Genomic DNA, 18,461 nt, shown 5'->3' with positions numbered 1-18,461 from the left:
TTTATGTGAGTGCTCTCAAACCTATCAAACAATAAAGCTTCAAATTACTGTACAACTGAAACACAATCTTAACCTGTAGACTTAGTAAAGATAGACTCGGCACCACCACTATGACTTTTTAATGAAAGATAACAGCTGATTAGCTGCCAAGACATTTGAAATGACTCCAACTCTAAAGCCAGGATACAATTCTGAGAGAGCTCTGTGTCTGTAGCAGCCAGACATTTGGATTAATGTGCAAAAGGATTTGACTGGTTTTCCTCCCTCAGAGCAAATGCTGGAATCAGATGTATAAACTGAACCCATATAAGCGTTTTTTATCCTTTTGCCGAGACAAGTAACACTGTGAAAGTTTTGCTTGCCCTATGAATATTTTTATCTTCTTAGTGAATCAACATGGAAAAAGCCAACTTTCATATATATATATATATATATATATATATATATATATATATATATATATGAAATAGTATAATGATAATATAACTGATCTAAAACACAAAGTAATTATTTAAGTAAGTTAGTATGTTAAATGTTCAATTTTGGCATCTATAAAACTTTAAAGCAAAAACTGTTCCCTATGTATAAGCTGTTAAATGTAACAGATTTCTGTAAATGCATGGGGAATGTATAATCTTTCTTTCATTACAGTGATTAGACATAATGAGGGATTGCATTTATCTGCTTTGTCAGCTTTTGGCTGTCATTGCAGGCTGTGACTGTAGGCTATTTGTGGTAACTGCTGGTAGTCGTCTTTTCTTTAGCTTTGAAATAGTCTGTACAAACAGTATTAAGCAAGTTATCGTGTCGTCTTCATCAACTATCTTAGAGGGTGCAGGTTTGGCATACATTAATTGGTAAGGCATTGATCAGAAATACCTAATCAAGACCTTGTTTTAGTGATTATTATTCTGTGCTGCAGACTTATGTTTGTGTAGTGTTTGTTGCACAATTGCTTGTTCAGTAAGACAAATATATTTGTAAGGTGGAACTTTTAAGTTGAGGCTTATCACCATAAGGTTTTTTTGGGCACTGACACTGTTAGCTGCCCCTTGTAACTCTGGCCATCTGACTTACAGTATTTTCTTTGTCGTGGCAGTCTGCTGCTTTTGTACTGTATGTATTTATTTGTATTTATTGATATTAAGAAAATGCTTTGTCCAGCATTTTATAGACACAGCAAATTTCATTATATCACTACCTTAAAAAATTATGTATAATTTACAGTATGTTTATGTGAACCTCAGTTGCTAATTTTAACTGGCAAACTCAATAGTTTAATGTTACCGAAGTGTCCATGAAGTGGATTAAGAAAGTTGACTGATGGCGCTATTGGGGAGAACGCCACAGTAATATGGACAATAAGAAGGCATTAAAGGACTGCACAGAATCTTGTGCTGAGGATGGGACGTCCCTCTCGAGCAGTGCTTTAAAACTTTTTGCAGCAATGTGGGCTCTCATCTTAGGGCCTGAGTTTCAGTGCAGGATTACAGGTATTGCACATAGTTTCATCGATTCCTGCAAATCTAGCACTTATAATGCGGGAAAATCCTGCACACATTTACAGCAGTGTCAAATAAAGTTCAGCCAACGTTTGCACCAGTGCGGAATGCAGGACAACTGGCAGGAAGCGTTGCATCAGATGGCAGGGCTCGAGACTAATGGCGTGCTGTCGTCCCAGGTACGGTAGAAAATGTGTTCAGTTATTTTATACTATCACTTAGCAAATGACAAACTGAACTGAGTGCTGACTACAATGGAGCGCGTCTTCTCATGCAGTTACTATAGTTACTATCACTGTCTGGCTACTCTGCACGAGACCTGAAATGTTCCTGCGGTAAAGGTCCATCTGTCCCCTCAGTCACAAATGGCTTGCTGGCAGGATTTCAATATATCATTGTAGTCTTTTTTGTCATAATCTAAGTCTTTAACACTTATCAAATATAGCTTGAACATGGACAGTAGTGATGCAAGCCATTGCACGGATTGCAGTTATATTCATGCACACCGCGGTTATTCCGTGAATTGGGCAGGTCAGGTCATGAAAAATTACATTCTGATTAATAGCAGATGGGTCACGAGTGGTGAAATAATAAATCATTAATGAGGAAAGTATTAATTACATTCTCTAAAATGTGAACATAGCAGTGAACAGAGCAGAGCTGCAGCGCTGTGGTCTGCTGCCTCTGTTGTTCAGGAAACTGAAATTGAAGAGCAGACACCATTTTTGAGGATGTGAAACAATGGCTAACAGAGAAGAATTTAGATGGAGAAAAACTTGCAGCAGTTTGTTCTGATGGTACTGCTGTTATGACAGGGTGCCGCCAAGGAGTTGTTAAAAAAAACTCAGAGTGTATTCAACTCAGAATGGGTAGGGGTGCATTGCTCAGCTCATCGTCTTGCTCTTGCTGCTAGTGATGCAGCCAGATCTGTGCAACAGGTTAAAAAGTTTCAGCAGGATTTGAGGTCAATTTTTGTATTTTTCAGTAATTCTGCTGTTCAGAAGTAACAAACTGCATGAATTGCAGAAACAGTTGGATGAGCCCCAACTGAAGTTTACCCAGCCACATACAGTGAGGTGGCTGTCAATTTACAATGCTGTGTCAGTGATCAGTAGATCACTGAAAGCCCTGAGATATGTCCTGGAGCACATGGCTGCCTCCAACACTCAGGACTCTGACAAAGCCAAAGGTCTACTGACAGCCGTCAGACAGCTGAACTTTGTGGCCCTCTGTCACATGATGAAGGATGTACTTATGCATGTAGTTCTTCTCTCAAAACATTTTCAAAGAGAATATCTGGATTTCTCCACAGTCCAACCAATGGTTGAAGGTACCAGAGAGGTAACCTGAGAGAAATAATAGTCTGGCCCTTCAGAAGGGAAATTCTTTAGCTCTCTTTCTGGCAACAAGTTTAAAGGAGACAAGCTTTTTGACTTCAACACTCAAAAATCAGCCTTTGATGACATGAAGAGCAGGTTTGTAAGATCCTTGATAGGTGAAATTGACAGAAGATTCCCTGCTGACACAATGGATATTCTGTCATGGTTCACTGTTTTGGAACCAAAAAAAGTCATTGTGACAAAACACTCCTCTGAGAATTTCTTTCTCTGTGGTGCAGCTCCTACTGACATACTTCTCATGTAAGTGCTGAGGAAGCTTGGTCAGAGTTTGCAATGCTTTAGGCAAGTCATGGTTTCTAGTGACTTGTATGCTTAATTTTCCTTTCAACAGTTTGCAGAGACTGTGTTGCATGAACATAGTGGTGTATTCACTGAAATTAAGAAACTCATTAAGATGATTATGCCATTATGATCATACCATTTACGAGTGTGTCATGTGAACATGGATTCAGCAGACAAAACAGGATTAAAACTAAATTCATAAATTCACTGATTAATACAAACCTAACCAATCTGATGCTCATTTCAGAGCTTAGCTCTCCCCAAAAGCAGTTTTATTTTAACAGAGCTGTTGTCAAGTAGAAAGATGAAGAGGAGGAGACAGAGGACAGGGAAAAAATAGAGCCTGGAGACAAGAGAGAAGAGGGAGCCAGCAAAAGAAAGACTAAGGACACTGATGCAGCTCAAAGAGATGACCACTAAGAGAGGAGAAGGAGAAAGAAACAACAAATTACAGCTATATATATATAGTTCAGAGAATCCCACGTGCCAAGTTATCAAAGACTGTGATGTCATGTGAATGTGGATTCAGCACACAAATCGGGATTAAAACTAAAGTCAGAAATTCACTGAGAAATACAAACCCAACCAATCTGATGCTCTTTTCAGACCTTGGCTGCTCAAGAGCAGTTTGATTTTTTCTTTTAGCAAAGTTGTTATCAAGTGGAAAGAGATGAAGCGAAGGAGACAGCGTATAGGGAAAGAATAGAGCATGGAGACGAGAGAGAAGAGGGAGCCACCAAAAGAAAGACTAACACTGATGCAGCTCAAAGAGATAACCACTTAAGAGAGAAGGAGAAAGAGACAACAAACTACAGCAATGTATTGTATGTAGCTCAGAGAATCCCTTAAACTGGAGATGGCGATGAAATGCAATCTGAGGTAAGAATAGGACAATGCGAGACCTGTAGTTAAGGTCACAAGTAGTATCCCCCCGCTTTGATTTTCTTTAATTTAAATTTCTCTTACTCTTACCTAACCAGTATTCTGTCTGAGCCTTAAACTCGGTGTGAACTGCCACATGTGATGCTGGCCTTAGTTTACCTGGGAGATGACTGACAGCTGTTGGAATGAGAATAAGTAGTGACAGACAATTAAAGTACTGAATTCAGCCTGGCCTGACCTTCTGATCAATGCACTCCTGTTTAGAGCTGGCAGGCTAGAGACCAGCACTCTTTTTCCAGACTAATAAAGACGGCACCGAGAGCAGCTCCTGGGCTGGACTGCCAATACTTTTAACACCCCCATTGATTCTCATTACTGTTAATGGTTTCTTTGCTAGTGTGAGCCGGATGTTGAGGAGGGTGTGGGTGGGCAGAAGGGCAGTCAGAGAATTGAGGAGGGGCAGAGTCATCATATTATGACTGTGGTCAGTGGAATGGCTGAGGATAGTGTCAGTTTTCAGTGTGTTGTAATACTGTGTAGAAGGTAGCCTGTCCTATCGTGAGTACTTTCTGGTCAGAGACTCTGCTTTGAATTATAATCAAGAAAAATAGACTGGAAAAAAATAATGGACTTAGCCTTGAGTGTAACATTTTGACTATTGCCATCTTGTTTTTTTGGAGCCAGAAGTTAGCACATTTGGACAAGATAGTGTAGCTGACCTTGCTTTTCTTGGCAAGGCATGCCCTGCATAGCATTGAAGCAACAAGATTGGCCAGGCATCCATGCTCGCGCCGCTAGCCTGTTATTTCCTACCTACATGTTCAGTGGGTGTCTGGACTTGATTTATGGTAAATGTTAATTCTGAAAGACTAAGAGTTAACAGTTTGAATCAAGCATAAAGGCTATATTATGTGTGGCTTGGAAAATGGCAATTTGGGGCACTGAATTTTTCTTTCTTCCTTGTCAGATCACTTTTCCCGGGATTGCTGCCTCTGCTGCACGGAGGAGCCACACCGACAATCTGGTAGATAATGCTAGTGTTAGCTGCCAGCTTGTAATAGTGACAGCTATGCCTATACTCCTATTCTAATCTGGGGTTACATTATGTAACATATGTCGCCTTGGTAGCAACCTGTCAATCACAACGTAGCTATGCCCTGCTTTATCATCAAATTTAAATTAAATGGGACCATAATTTACACAATGAACTTCATGCTGTATTGAAGAAGACTTGAATCTAGCAATAGAGACCATAAACTCATTAGGAAAGTGTTTGCTGAGATAGTAAATCAAGTGAGAAGTAGGGTTATTTTCTCATAGACTTCGACACAATCTGACTTCTTTTTGCAACTAGTGGAGATGCCCCCTGCTGGCCATTATAGAGAATGCAGGTATAAGTCACTTCTGCGCTGGCCTCATTTTTCAGACCCAGAGCGTCCTGCTTGATAATAATTTGTGTGGTATATGTTTTGCACAGAAAATACAGACAATGCATTGAGTGAGGTAACAGAGGGAAGACGATACATAAGGAGTCATGGGAAGGTTTTTAGTGTGGGTTCAGGGAAAGGTCGAGGCTTATCAGGGTACTTGGGAGTATTTTAGACATTTTAGAGTAGTATATTAAAGGACAAAGCAGTGAGTGGGATAATAATTCATAGCAAGATAATGCCTTATTAAAGCAGACACATAAGTATGTCTTTAAAAACTTAGATTTAAGGTAAGCACAGAGAAATTTACCCCCTTCAGGAGATGAATGTGAAAAAAGTCTTCTAGAGTCAGACTCTGCCCATACTGTACACCATTCTACACAATGAAGGTCAAACATCCAAGTGCTGTAAGAATAAGCAAAACAATTTTTTGAATGGACAGAGACTTTCTAATCAGTGAACTTTGCAATAATCTTCATCAGTTGAAAGCACAAAAGAACATCATACACATTTAGTTTCTTTCAGCAAATGAAACACCTATTAATAGTGCTGAGAAATCAATTTAAAATTAAATGTTGACTCTCCAAACTTACCTATAATTTTCTGTATATTGTTCAGTACAAAGATTAATACGAGGTCCACTGCAAGGTTGGAGACTGAATATGGAGCACAGGTATATTTAATAATAATTTTAATTACTCATTGCAGAGGTAAATGGGACAATTAATTGTGATGTTGATTTCAAGTGATATTGCCCAGCCCTACCTGGTAATTCCCTTGCTGAATTTCTCAAATTCAACTACAATTCAAGAAGCATATCCCTTCATTAAAACAATACAGATTAACAATTCAATACAATACAATACAACTTGTAATTGAATTGAATCGGATCAACCTCAACAATCTGAAGAATCACCCTTGATATTTATATGATTATGGAAAATACATATGACGTCATGCCTCCACCCTATGGAGACGTAAACCACTGTGATGGGACCAAGAAGGAAGATGAAAAATATGTTGCACTGTTTTTAATCACTTGAAAGGATTCCTTTCCTGCTGGGCCTGTAGCAATTTATGTTGCTGTTATTCTCTCACTCTACTACTGCAGTAAATAGTTCTACATATTTTAGTGGCCAATAGAGCTATGTGTTCTATGCATTATACGGCTCTAATTAGTGAGCAGCCCGGATATGTTTCTTTGGGGGATATATGATTATTCTTTTGCTTATCTTTGGACAATCTCTATATTCTACTGTGGTAGGCTGCCTTTGATTGTGGTGGATGACATGTGCTAAGCTTTGCAACAATAGTTGAGTACCTTATGTTATCTTTACAAGGCCAACTGCTCAACAGCTGTTTGTTGAACTACTAGATTTTGACATACCGACATTTGGGGATTAACTGCCAAGATAAGAACTATGATGGCCGAAAATACCCTAAAAGAGAAAAGTTTTAAAATGAAGATGCTTCCCTTCTCTTCTCCCTTCACTGAATGCACCAGTTGTGCCAAGATCAGCCAGAAAATCACAGAGCTTGAAAAAAAGACTGTCTCAACTCTACCAAATACAAGAGGATGAAAAACTTATTGACACTCTGCTTCCTGCTTCTCACATCTTGTCCCGGAACCAACTGACGATCTGATCCAGGGACATGAAGGGCGTTGCAGAGTAGCTTTCGAATATAAAGAGCTCCACGCTGAAGACTATGTGGACACTATGCCCTGATTTGGCCCGAACCCGCTTGAGACTGACACCACAATGGATCTGGATATGTGCTACTGGCTAAACCGGAGAGCAAGACCAAAGACTTGTTCTACTCCCACATTGTCAAACCCTGAGCTCTGGACAGACATTGTCTAGGGTAAAAGAAGAGTCGGAAACAAACACAGTTCCACTGATGTCTCACCAGAGATTTGTCTGGAGAACACGTATATTATCTTGGACAAGCTGCCTATTAGTGAGTCCAATGGTAATGCCACAGCTACCATTAGCACGCTAATTTAAAAGCTAACATCGAGACCCGTGCAGCCACAGCCTGTGACACAGTGTCTTTGTTTCAATTGGTAATTATGAATCTGAGTAAACAAAAATCACATGTAGAGCTCCTCAAGGGTCCATTCTCAGGCCCCTTCTATTTAACATCTACATGCTCCCCCTTACTCAGATTATCGACTATTAGAACATGTCTTAACATACTTATGCAGATGACACACAACTTTACATAACAGTGTCACCACATGACTTCATTCAGTGCTCACCTTGACTCCATAACACTAAAATCTACAAATCAAGCCAGAAATCTTGGTGTAGTTATGGACTTGGACCTAAATTTCAACAGCCGCATGAAGACAATTATAAATCTACCACCTTAAAAACATAGCAAGAATGAAGGGATTTCTGTTTAAACAAGGTACAGAAAAACTTGTTCATGCATTTATTTTCAGCAGGCTAGACTATTGTAATGGTGTTTTCACAGGTCTTAGTAAAAAATCAATCAGACAGCTGCAGCTCATCCAGAATGCCACTACCAGAGCCCTCACTAACACCAAGAAAGTGGAGCACATTACATTGGTTCTTAAATCACTGCATTGGCTTCCTGTGTGTCAAAGGATAGATTTTAATCCTATTACTTGTCTATAAAGCACTAAATGGCCTCAGGCCTTAAATAAATCTCTGATTTACTTGTACGTTATGAAACATGCATACCCCTCAGGTCATCTGGGACAGGTTTATTCAGCATTCCCAGGATCAAAACCAAGCAAGGTGAAGCTGCATTTCGTTTCTATGTTCCCCACCTTTGGAACAAGCTTCCTGAATACCTGAGGTCTGCTAAGACTGTCAGCTCATTTAAATCAGGGCTTAAAACATTATTGCTTACCATTATCAGGCGTTGCTGCGCACCTCCGCAATTTTGTGTGGAGGTGCGGGCTGTGGGTGCTTTTATTTGTAACCACTGTGAAACAATCAGAAAATAATGTTTTATTCCTCTCCTTCACCGGCTTTCTTGCTCGACCACTGCTTCTCTCTCTGCAGCAGTGAAACAACAAGTGTTTGAAACAGCTGTTCTGTATTTTGAAACAGTCAATAAAATTCAGTAAATAGTGAAGCTGCCCGCTTCATTACTTTTATATTAATGTAATACATATACAAATGTCAATTTTGGCATGTCAAAAATTAAGAAGAAGAAAAAAATCGGTTATAATAATCATCCGCTTATAGTGATCAATTTGATCTGGACAGACGTGATCACTATAAGCGGTTTCCATTGTAGAAGCGAACAAGCCCAGGATGAAGGCTTAAAATGTGAAGCCAGTGGTTTATGTACTTGTACTCCTTTGAGGTCAGATTACACAGCTCTGGAAAGTTAACCACAGCAGCAATAATTTTCTCCTAGACCCTTCTCACCAACTACGCCCACCACCAATGTTGGCACTGTAACGGCATGCTACATGACACACACCCCTGAATCCTAACCCTAACCACCTCACTGCTCGTGCCTAAACCTAACCAAGTGGAACTGTCATGTAGTAAAGTGGGTGTGTCATGTAAATACTGCAAGTCCGCGGATAGACCTACTTGGTGGAATACATTGATGCGTCGCGCTATTTACATTCATCCCCAATTATGGCAGCTCCTGCTCCTGGGCATGCTGAAAATGATACTTTATCCCAAAAAACCCAAGCCTGATTGTCAAAAGTGTGGGAATTCTTTAAACAGAGACCTAATAAAATGGTGCTCTGCTCACTTTGCAAAACTAAAATGGCCTACCACATCAGCACCGTACTATTACGGTGAATTTCATCTGATTGTTGGTTGGTAGCCAGTGCCTGGGAGTCATTGTTGCGTCCGTATCTGTTTTGTTTCAGACAAGAGCTCATTGAAGACTCCCAAGGGTAGATGCTAATGGCTAGCATGCTGCTTTCCAGTGTATTTACAAGTTGTAAGCAGTTTATTTATGTGTATATAGATCTATATAAATAAATACGCCCCACATTGCCACTGGACTCTCTGATAGCATTCTCAACATGATTGTCAAGGATATGAGACCCCTTTCTATTGTGGAGGGTCAGGGCTTCTGTGTGATGGTCAACAGGTTTTACCCAGGGTACACACTTCCCTCTGTGGCCCACTTCACTAAGCTGATGGAGAGGAAATATGAGGAGACTTTTGAGAGAGTGACAGCTTCACTCAAGAGGTCAAAACAAAAATCATTTTCATGACAGATGTATGGACAAGTATTGCCACTGAGGCATACTTAGGCATCACCTGCCACTTTATTAATGAAGACTTGGAGGTCACTTCATATAGTCTGACCACAATGCCACTTGAAGAGCAACATACAGCTGAAAATATTGCTGCTTGGGTGGAAAAAGCAGCTGAGAAATTTGGTATATCCATGACTAAAGTAATAGTAGTTGTATATGACAATGCTGCTAATGTTGTTGCTGCTCAAAGGATGTTGGAAGAGAGGCATGGCGTTACTTCTCTCAGGTGCACTGGCCATACATTACAGTTTGTTGTCAACCATGCTCTGAAGGATGCCTAGATCAGCAAGGTACTCAGAGCTGCAAGATGCCTTGTAGAACATTTCAAGAAGAGTAAGCTCGCCAGCACCAAGCTGAAAGCATAACAGCAACAAATGGGTACTTCTGAGCATAAACTAGTACAAGATGTATCAGTAAGATGGAACAATTCATTCCACATGATCAGCTGCCAGCTGGAACAGAGGTTTCCTATGACAGCAACCCTTTCAGACCCTGAAGTCACACAGCGAGGGAAACATTTCCCGGATCTGAAAAGTGATCAGTGGAGCCTACTTGAAGAACTGGAACAAGTCCTAAAGCCCTTTAAGTGTGCCATTGTCTTCCTGTGTGGAGAGGCTTATGTCACTATTTCTGCTCTACCTCCACTGGTGAAGGGCCTCCAAAAGTCCTCACAGAGCACATCATTTGAAACCATGCCTGTGAAGGCTTTCCAGGCTGCTGCAGCAGAGGAGATGACTTCATGATGAGAGCTGGAGACCACATTCAGAGATGATGCACAAAATGTATGCATTATTGCAGCTGCCCTTGATCTAATATTTTGCAAACTAAAGTTAGTGCCAGCAGAAGAAAGCCTAAAAGTACAAGTCAAAGTTCATAGTCTTGCACTGCAAGCAAAAAACAGGGAGAGAGGAGAAACACAACAACATCACAGTGTGGAACAGAATGACTCAGCAAGTGCCAAACCACCGGTTTCAGAGAGGAGGTCAGTGTCTCTGCTGGACACTTTGCTTGGCTCAGATTCAGATGAACACCGCAACAGTGAGGAAGACAATGGACATGTTCAAGATGATGATACTAACAGTGAAATGGTGAGGAAAGAGGTACTCATACTTTGGAGAACCGCCTATCCCAAAGGATGAGAACCCACTAAAATGGTGGAAGGAAATGAAGCAAGGTTACCACCATGGCCATCCTGGCAAAGTCATACTTGTCTGTCCCTGCAACATCAACCCCATCTGAATGCCTCTTGAATGTAAGCATATAGACATGCTTACATTCCTCCAATGTAATGCCAATTGAACTCTTGCTGTCCCTTTAGTATTGAGAAAAGTTCAATATTGAGATCAGTGCTGATTCAGATTTTTTTGTTAGATTATCAACTTCGTGAACTGTTACTTGAACTGATTAACCTTTTATTTCTGCAGGGAGGGGCCATTGAGAGCATGCTCTCTTTTCCAAGGCTGCTCTGAGTACAGAACATACAAAAAAATAAAAACATAGTTTATGGTGTACAAATTTGAAGTAACAAACAACAAGATTTACAACAAGTATACAAACAGAGACAGCATTCAAAGACATTCAATCAGAAATGTCAACATCATTCATAGAAAGCACGCACATTCACACTGTACCAAATCTGCCAACAGATGTTTGAAATGAGTATAAGGGATCAGCTCTTCCATTTCGGCACACTCTTGCCAGTTGTTCCACTTGTGTGGAGTGAGCAAGTTTTCCAATGTCAGTATTCACATGATGTTCTTCAAGAATCAAATAGTCATGGGATCTAGTGTATTGAGAAAATGATCTGTAATTGAGATGACAAGAGATATATGTAGGAAGTTCGCCCAGTAGTGCTTTGTAAATAAAGAGAATACAGTGCCCTTCTCACAGCTGATGATTGCCACCCAACTTTCTGATATAATATACAATGATATTTTCTAAAGCTATCATCAGTTATGAATCTAAGAGCTAAATGATATACTTAATCAAGAGATTTAAGATTAACATATTAATTACTAATACATGCCTGAAAATCTTTTTTTTGCAATATTTATGTTACGCTGAATTTATATTGGACTCATGGACATGCTTTTAAGTGATTGATGCCCTTAAAACTTTTTTGCATTTCTTATGTTGAGCTCAATTTATGTTGGACTGATGGACATTTGTACTACTGATAGATACCTTTTAATTCTTGGCACTTATTTTTTTATGTTGGGGAAATTTTATTTGTAAAATAAGTATTTTTATGAGAAAATGTTTTAATAAAAGGTTGAAAAATTAATGGTAGAAGTTATGGTTATTATTTATTGGTAATTTAACCAAAGAATTAATCAACTAATCAGAAAATAATTGACAGATTCATCAAAAAAATAATTGTTTGTTGCAGCCTGACAAGGTCCATGCGACAAGGTATTCTACCTGATATTTTTGCTCGCATGTATTTGATTTTCCAACATAGTGTTTTGCTGGATAACCTAACATTGTGCTGTGGATAAAGGAGAGCCAGAACCAACAGTTTTAGCAGATTCCTCTGCGACAGAATCCCCCGCTGAGCAAAGCAGTGGTCTCATTGAAATGAGTGAGGAAGCCTACCCTTTTTCCAGCAGTGCTATTGTCTGTGTGAAAGTTGCCATAGGCTACGCTTTCGCATCCAAAAGTGAAATGTGCTATATCAAAATTAATTGTATGTTGTCTGCTGTAGTTCCATAGCTTTAAAGCTGACTGAGAACTGGTTGAGAACTGGTATATTCAGATTTTTAGCTGCGTGGGTTTCATTCTCTACTGTTGTGTTTTGCAGGCTCCAAGATGAAGCCAAACAGCTGCAATGTCTTGTTTGCCAGAGTGAAGTAGCCAGATGCTTAGGAGAAGCTGCTTTATGACTGGAACATCACAGGTATGATCACCACTACTTGCATATGTAACATTTTTCATTTGATGTCTTAGGTTTTGTCAGTATGTCTCTCAGATTCAGTCAGTAGAAATGATCCCACTCCTTTTAATTTTATTGAGTGTCATTCTGCTGTGAGAGTTTTTGTCACTTGCTTTTTGGATATTTTTCAAATGTGGCACTTAGAGGTTTGCCCTTGTACCTGTAAATTGACGTGAGGCAGGAGTGCCTACACAAACTGCTGTCATGTACTTATGGTTGAATGTCCTTGTGTTTTGTAAAAGATCTAAAGTGGATCAGCATATGTCGAAATGTCCTTTGCTAGAGAGTAGTACAAGGGGGTGAATCAGTGTTTAAAGTATTTTGCTTGCAGGATATCTACTGTTCTTTGTTGTCTCAGAGGCTCAGGTGCTGTTTGCCTCTCGGGCTATTAGTACTGGAATCTGCCTTCAGATTCAGCAGCAGATAACAGCAGTGCTATCTCCTCTAATTGCCTGTTGCCTAAGAACTACGAACTACTGGAGATGTGGGCTGCATGTCAAATAGACATGAACTAGATTTTGTGCCTGCATTTGGGCACATACACAAATTAAAGCCCTGCTCATTTGAATATACTGCAGTGTATTTTTCTGTCCTTGGCATTATTATCTAACCTCTGTTTCAATTTAGGGATTGAATGCATATTGCTATAAGATCTATACTATATTTGGCTATTAAAACTTGTACTGTAACTTATTCTGAACTACTTGTCAATCGAACCAAATAGACTTTTTTGAGAAATAGAAAAACACCTCTTTTTTTTTAATGATTTCCTGATCTACCAACCAAACCAGTGTTTTGAAGTGGAATGAAACATTTTGGCAGCGTTGCACAGTTAATGACCGTGCATCGAATGCCAATTCTCAACTCCTGTTTTGGTCCAAAACACACAATCAAGCTCATTTGCAGAGGAGCTAGAGTCAACAACGCTTGTTGCTACCTGTTTCAAGCAGGCCTTGTTAATATGAGTTGTTACACTCATTCATAATTGTGCCAAGTGGGAACTTGACAGTATTAAGCACTAAAATGAGGAGGGACAATTGTGCTTAGGTATTTTGTAAATTGTGTCTTGGTGGCTTATAGTATGTAGTAAATGCACAATGTGTTTTTTCTATAACCGCAAAAAAATAATACCTGAAAACCTTATTTTGTTTCAGCATTTTTATCCTCTGCACTGACCTAGAGTGAAAAAGGAGCCACACACTAGTAAAAGCTGCAGTTCCTTCTCTTAGTCTGTGGGTCAGTCATGCCTTCTGCATCCAGAAAGACAAAAGGTTTCTGTGGCTTTTCAGCCAAGGCACACAGTGCAGTTTTCCCCAGTAGAGCTCTGACTGCCTTTAGCACAACTGCAGAATGATTTATGTTGTCATAAGAAAATAAATTTGGATCATGAACTCCGATATTAGCTGGTTTGCTGATTAAATCCTCATTCTAATTTTACACTAGATTTCCATGTGATACTCAGTAGGCAGTAAAATGTCCTAGTTTAATGCCCAGTGTGGAAGCAAATGGGTCAAAGCTCCCATTTTTCAACTGGGCACACAGGAATGTTTGTCGCTGCAGTTTTTTTGGAAAAACTTTGAAGGTGAAAGATTGGATTGGAACAGGGACTTCTTTCAGTTAAGAGCTTTGTGTTACAACAGGAAGCCTTTAGCCACTGCAAGATATTTTTGAGTAACTGGTCATCCTGTCTCTAAAAACACCCACCAGAGCCAGCTGCAAGATATGATAAAAGCTTTTTTCTGTCTACCTCGTCTAAATCATATTCAAAATATTGATGCTGGTGTCTTTTTGCTGAGAGCAGCTTGCTTGGATCTACACAGCAACTTGACCACACACACACACACACACACACACACACACACACACACACACACACACACACAGACACAGACACAGACACAGCACAGACCATCAGAGATACTTGCCAGAGGAATGTTCATCAACCTCTTACCGGTTATTACTGAGAGCAGCTATTTGACATTAAGAGCATCCCAGATACTACTGTCTGTCTGAAATGGAGAGGATATCACCTGTTATTCAGATACAAGTGAAGATATTTTACAGACCAGGGCAAATTCTATCAATTTCTAAATTTCTGTCAATTATTAACATACAGATGGAGCCATTTTCTGTCAAGTGCTATGTAACCTCTATAAATAGATGTCTGCACATGAATGCAGAATCTGTAGGCAACGTAACAAGATTTTGGTAGCGGAAGCGTTCTGATTTCGTTGGTAGTCTGTTTGTAGTCCGAGTTATATTGACCAATCACGTTTAAGTGGGTTTTGGTTCAATGCAAGTAAATAGTCCGTGTGGAGAGCAAAAGAGGTGGAATGCACTGGCTGAAATGCAGTCTTGGAACCCATCGGCTATCGTATGATCGTATGATTTAGCTTTTTATTAGCTTTTTTAAAAATGTATCTGCATTCATATGCATATAGCTGTTTATACAGATTAGCTGAAATGTCATCTGGACCATCTCAAGTTGCTAATTGGACAGGAAACAATGATCAGCGCATGGAAGAGGAAGTCTTAGCCTGGATATGTTATTCGTTATCCGGATATTCACTTGCTACACCCACAGAGGCTAAATTGTTGTCAGACAGATGGCTGGTGGGTTCCGAGATTGTCTACCGCTATTTTCCCTTTGCTGACTGTTTTACTAGGTCTACACTTTAATACGGAACAAGAGCGAAGGTGAAAGCATGCGTTAACGTGTGTAAGGGGAGTAATAGTTGAGGTTCATTGCTCTCTCTGCTCTAAAAGCTGATATCTCTTTCAATAAATCTGTAAAAAAATAACACTTCCTTTTTAATCAAAGGGACCAATAACTCCCTTTTGACCTTTTTTTTGTATCCGTGTTGACTTCCCTGGGCTTCTGTCAGCAAGGTACAGGCAAAACCATTTGATATAACGGCTGCTCTTTACTTAGGAGACTCAAACATGTGTCTCGATAACCTTGATAAAATATCCTCAAATAAACTGAAAAAGAAAGTGATTTTCCAGCCATTTTTTCTTTTTCAAATTAACTCTCCATTAACACATCATTCTAATTTAGTTTACTTCATCATGGGTCAATGCATTTTATTTTGTAAAGGTGTTCTTTAATTTAATCATCTGCCTTCTTTTAATGGTGGGATTCATGTTGCTTCATCACCGACCTGCTTTTATAAAGTACAGTGACACAGTAACTTTACTCATAGTAAATATTAATTAAAAGAGCCTTAGCTTTTTTTCACATTAACTGAGTGAACATTTCTTTAAAGTACTTTTCATGAGAAAAATATTTTAGTGGTATAATGACTACATTTTTTACAAACAGTCTTCAGTCAGTCATATACAACTCAAGCATGGAGAGAATACCCAGCATTGCTTAACAACATTTAAAAAGTACCGCTTAATCAAACCTGCATTATGTGACAGGCAAAACAATACTGTGAGTAGATATTTAGGGAGATTTTCATGACTGATTGGATGGAACATTTTAGAGGCATTCAAGTAATGTGTGAACTGCTTCAGTACCACCTCTGTAACTGGCACCGATGTCTTTCAGAGCAGAGATGCACTGAAAAAAAGGGAAAGTATTTTTTAAGATTTTGGCTCATATTGTTAACCTCTTGTCCAAACCAACATGCCATTCACAGCAGCAGACTAATATTAGCATTCACCTTTGTTCCATGTGTCAGTCTGTCTCGCTCTGTATTTCTCACTCCGTCTCTTGTGATACTAACACACATACAGTACACACACACACACACACACACGCACACACATACAGTCAGTAAATTAGCTCCACTTAGCTCCACCTGTTTTCCAGGCTCAGTACTAAGCTCTCTTTCACCTCTCTGCCTACAGAGAGCAGAACAGATGTGATTGCCAGAGAACTCAGCACCCTTTCACATCAACCAATACATCCTAATTTTTATGACAGTCATTCAATAACAACATGCAAGCCCAGATAATAGAACTCAGCATTGAACCAGCTTTCAGTAAATTTGGACCTAGTTGCTGAAATCAGTGTTGTCATTATTTAAACTTTAAACATCTTGATGATTGAGCTTTTACTCCTATTTTTATCATCATAAGTCCCTGCTGCCAACCCAGTGTTTATTTTGTTTGGATATATTGTGACAGTGGAATATCACCAGAAAGTGGGCATAGTCATACAGCCTAAAAAGCAGTACAGTCACCACTTGTTTTAGTGAAAACATCGAGAACATTTCTAACGTCTTTTTCTCTTGCATTTTCCAAGGTAACAGTTTTTGTGATGGTGGTAGTTAATTACAATATCTTCAACTCATCGCTGCCTCCAGCCTTTTGTATTTTCAAAAGGAAGACTGATGATTGTATATCTAGTAGGCTGAAAGAGCTATTTAAGCACCTACACACACCCTAACTCTCGCTTTGACACCGGCACATACTGTATGAATGCACATACAGTATATTTATAATTTCAGTTATCTCAGATCTTTTGGCAATCAGCATCACCCTCCCAAAGTTACTGTATGTTCTAAGATATTTTTGGTATCATCAAGAGTGAGTTTGTGGAGCAGCTCCCTTGACAGTGACTGAGGAAGAAATGATAGTACAGGCAACCTACAGTCAGCACAACTTCTGACGTGGCTTTCACAAAGTGGCTCAGTAAGAAATTTCCCACTGTAGATAAACATCCGTCACTTTGTGATGAACAATTTAAGGAATAGTTTGACAGTTTGGAAAACAATTCTTGCAGAGAGTCTTGTCTTATCTGTCCAAAAGTTAGCACCTCCTAAAGCTCACCAACTTGCAAATAATGTGTTGTTTGTTTAATGGGTATGAAAAGTGACTGAGAAATAGCCTGCCATGAGCCTCTATCAAACCACAACTTGTTGTTTTCACACTTCAGTTTCAGATTAAACAAACAAAGATATAACGTGGCCTTGCTAGCTGCTTCCCCTTGTTTTATTACCCAAGAGTGGTATTGATCTTGTCATTTATCATCTGTAAGTTTATTTATTCTTCTGAATCTTAATCTGAGATGATTTGATAGATTTAAAGTGTTTGTTTTCACCCCCAAAACACCGTTTCCTAATGTTGTTTGTCATTTGTCTGCAAATTAAAAATGTAGCTATGCATTGGCAGCAGAGCAGTTACAAAAAGTGCCTTGATAGTATCAAACTCCTGAGACACCAGATGTTTCTTTCACACAAATTGAGACCAATAAGATTCCAAGGTTTTGTGTGGCATGCAGATTGAGAATCTCAAGAGTGCGCACATTTAATTGTATCATGCAAATGTATTTGCAAGACTGTCCCATTTAAGTTTTTTTTTTTCCAGCCAGTCACGTACTGTAGCATAGCAGCACAAGATGTTCAGTATTCCTCATTTGTTTACTTCCTTTCAATCTGCTGATAGTACTTTTTCTCTCTAATCACAAAATCACACAGTCTAAACTCTAATTTGCGTGAGAGTAAAAAGCATGTTCTTTTTAAGTATGATTGCAAAGTTCATCACATTAGATATTTGTACAACTCAGAGTTGAGAAACAGCAAAATAAACTGTCACTGGGTTTGTATGAACTGCGATAATGAGTCTGATAAGTAATTTCTGAGTGATTCAGATTCTTTACTTTTATTCTATCTGTTAAACACAGTGGTGACATGTTCATTACTGTGTGAAACGGTCTCTGAAATGAAATATTGGTGCCACCAAATTACGCGCTTGTGCCACTAATGGGAAAATGTCAGCAGTGGCAGGAGCAGAAAATAGAGCTCTTTGGGGGTTCTGAGT

General features: G+C 39.3%; 1 protein-coding gene across 7 annotated transcripts in view; it reads left to right on the top strand.

Moving 5' to 3' along the window:
• enox2 (ecto-NOX disulfide-thiol exchanger 2) overlaps positions 1-18,461 on the top strand; it is a 187,776-nt gene that overhangs the window by 10,700 nt on the left and 158,615 nt on the right. For 3 of the 7 annotated variants that reach the window (XM_067599756.1, XM_067599748.1, XM_067599752.1), the window contains exons 2-3: positions 5,034-5,090; positions 12,561-12,656. The gene's annotated coding sequence lies outside the window, so the exon portion shown is untranslated. The other 4 variants (XM_067599749.1, XM_067599754.1, XM_067599753.1 and 1 more) reach the window with 3 other exon arrangements.

This window comes from Thunnus thynnus, chromosome 9 (genome assembly GCF_963924715.1).
Source record: "Thunnus thynnus chromosome 9, fThuThy2.1, whole genome shotgun sequence".
In the NCBI taxonomy this organism is placed as follows: domain Eukaryota; kingdom Metazoa; phylum Chordata; class Actinopteri; order Scombriformes; family Scombridae; genus Thunnus; species Thunnus thynnus.
This window is presented reverse-complemented; position numbering and strand designations above follow the sequence as displayed.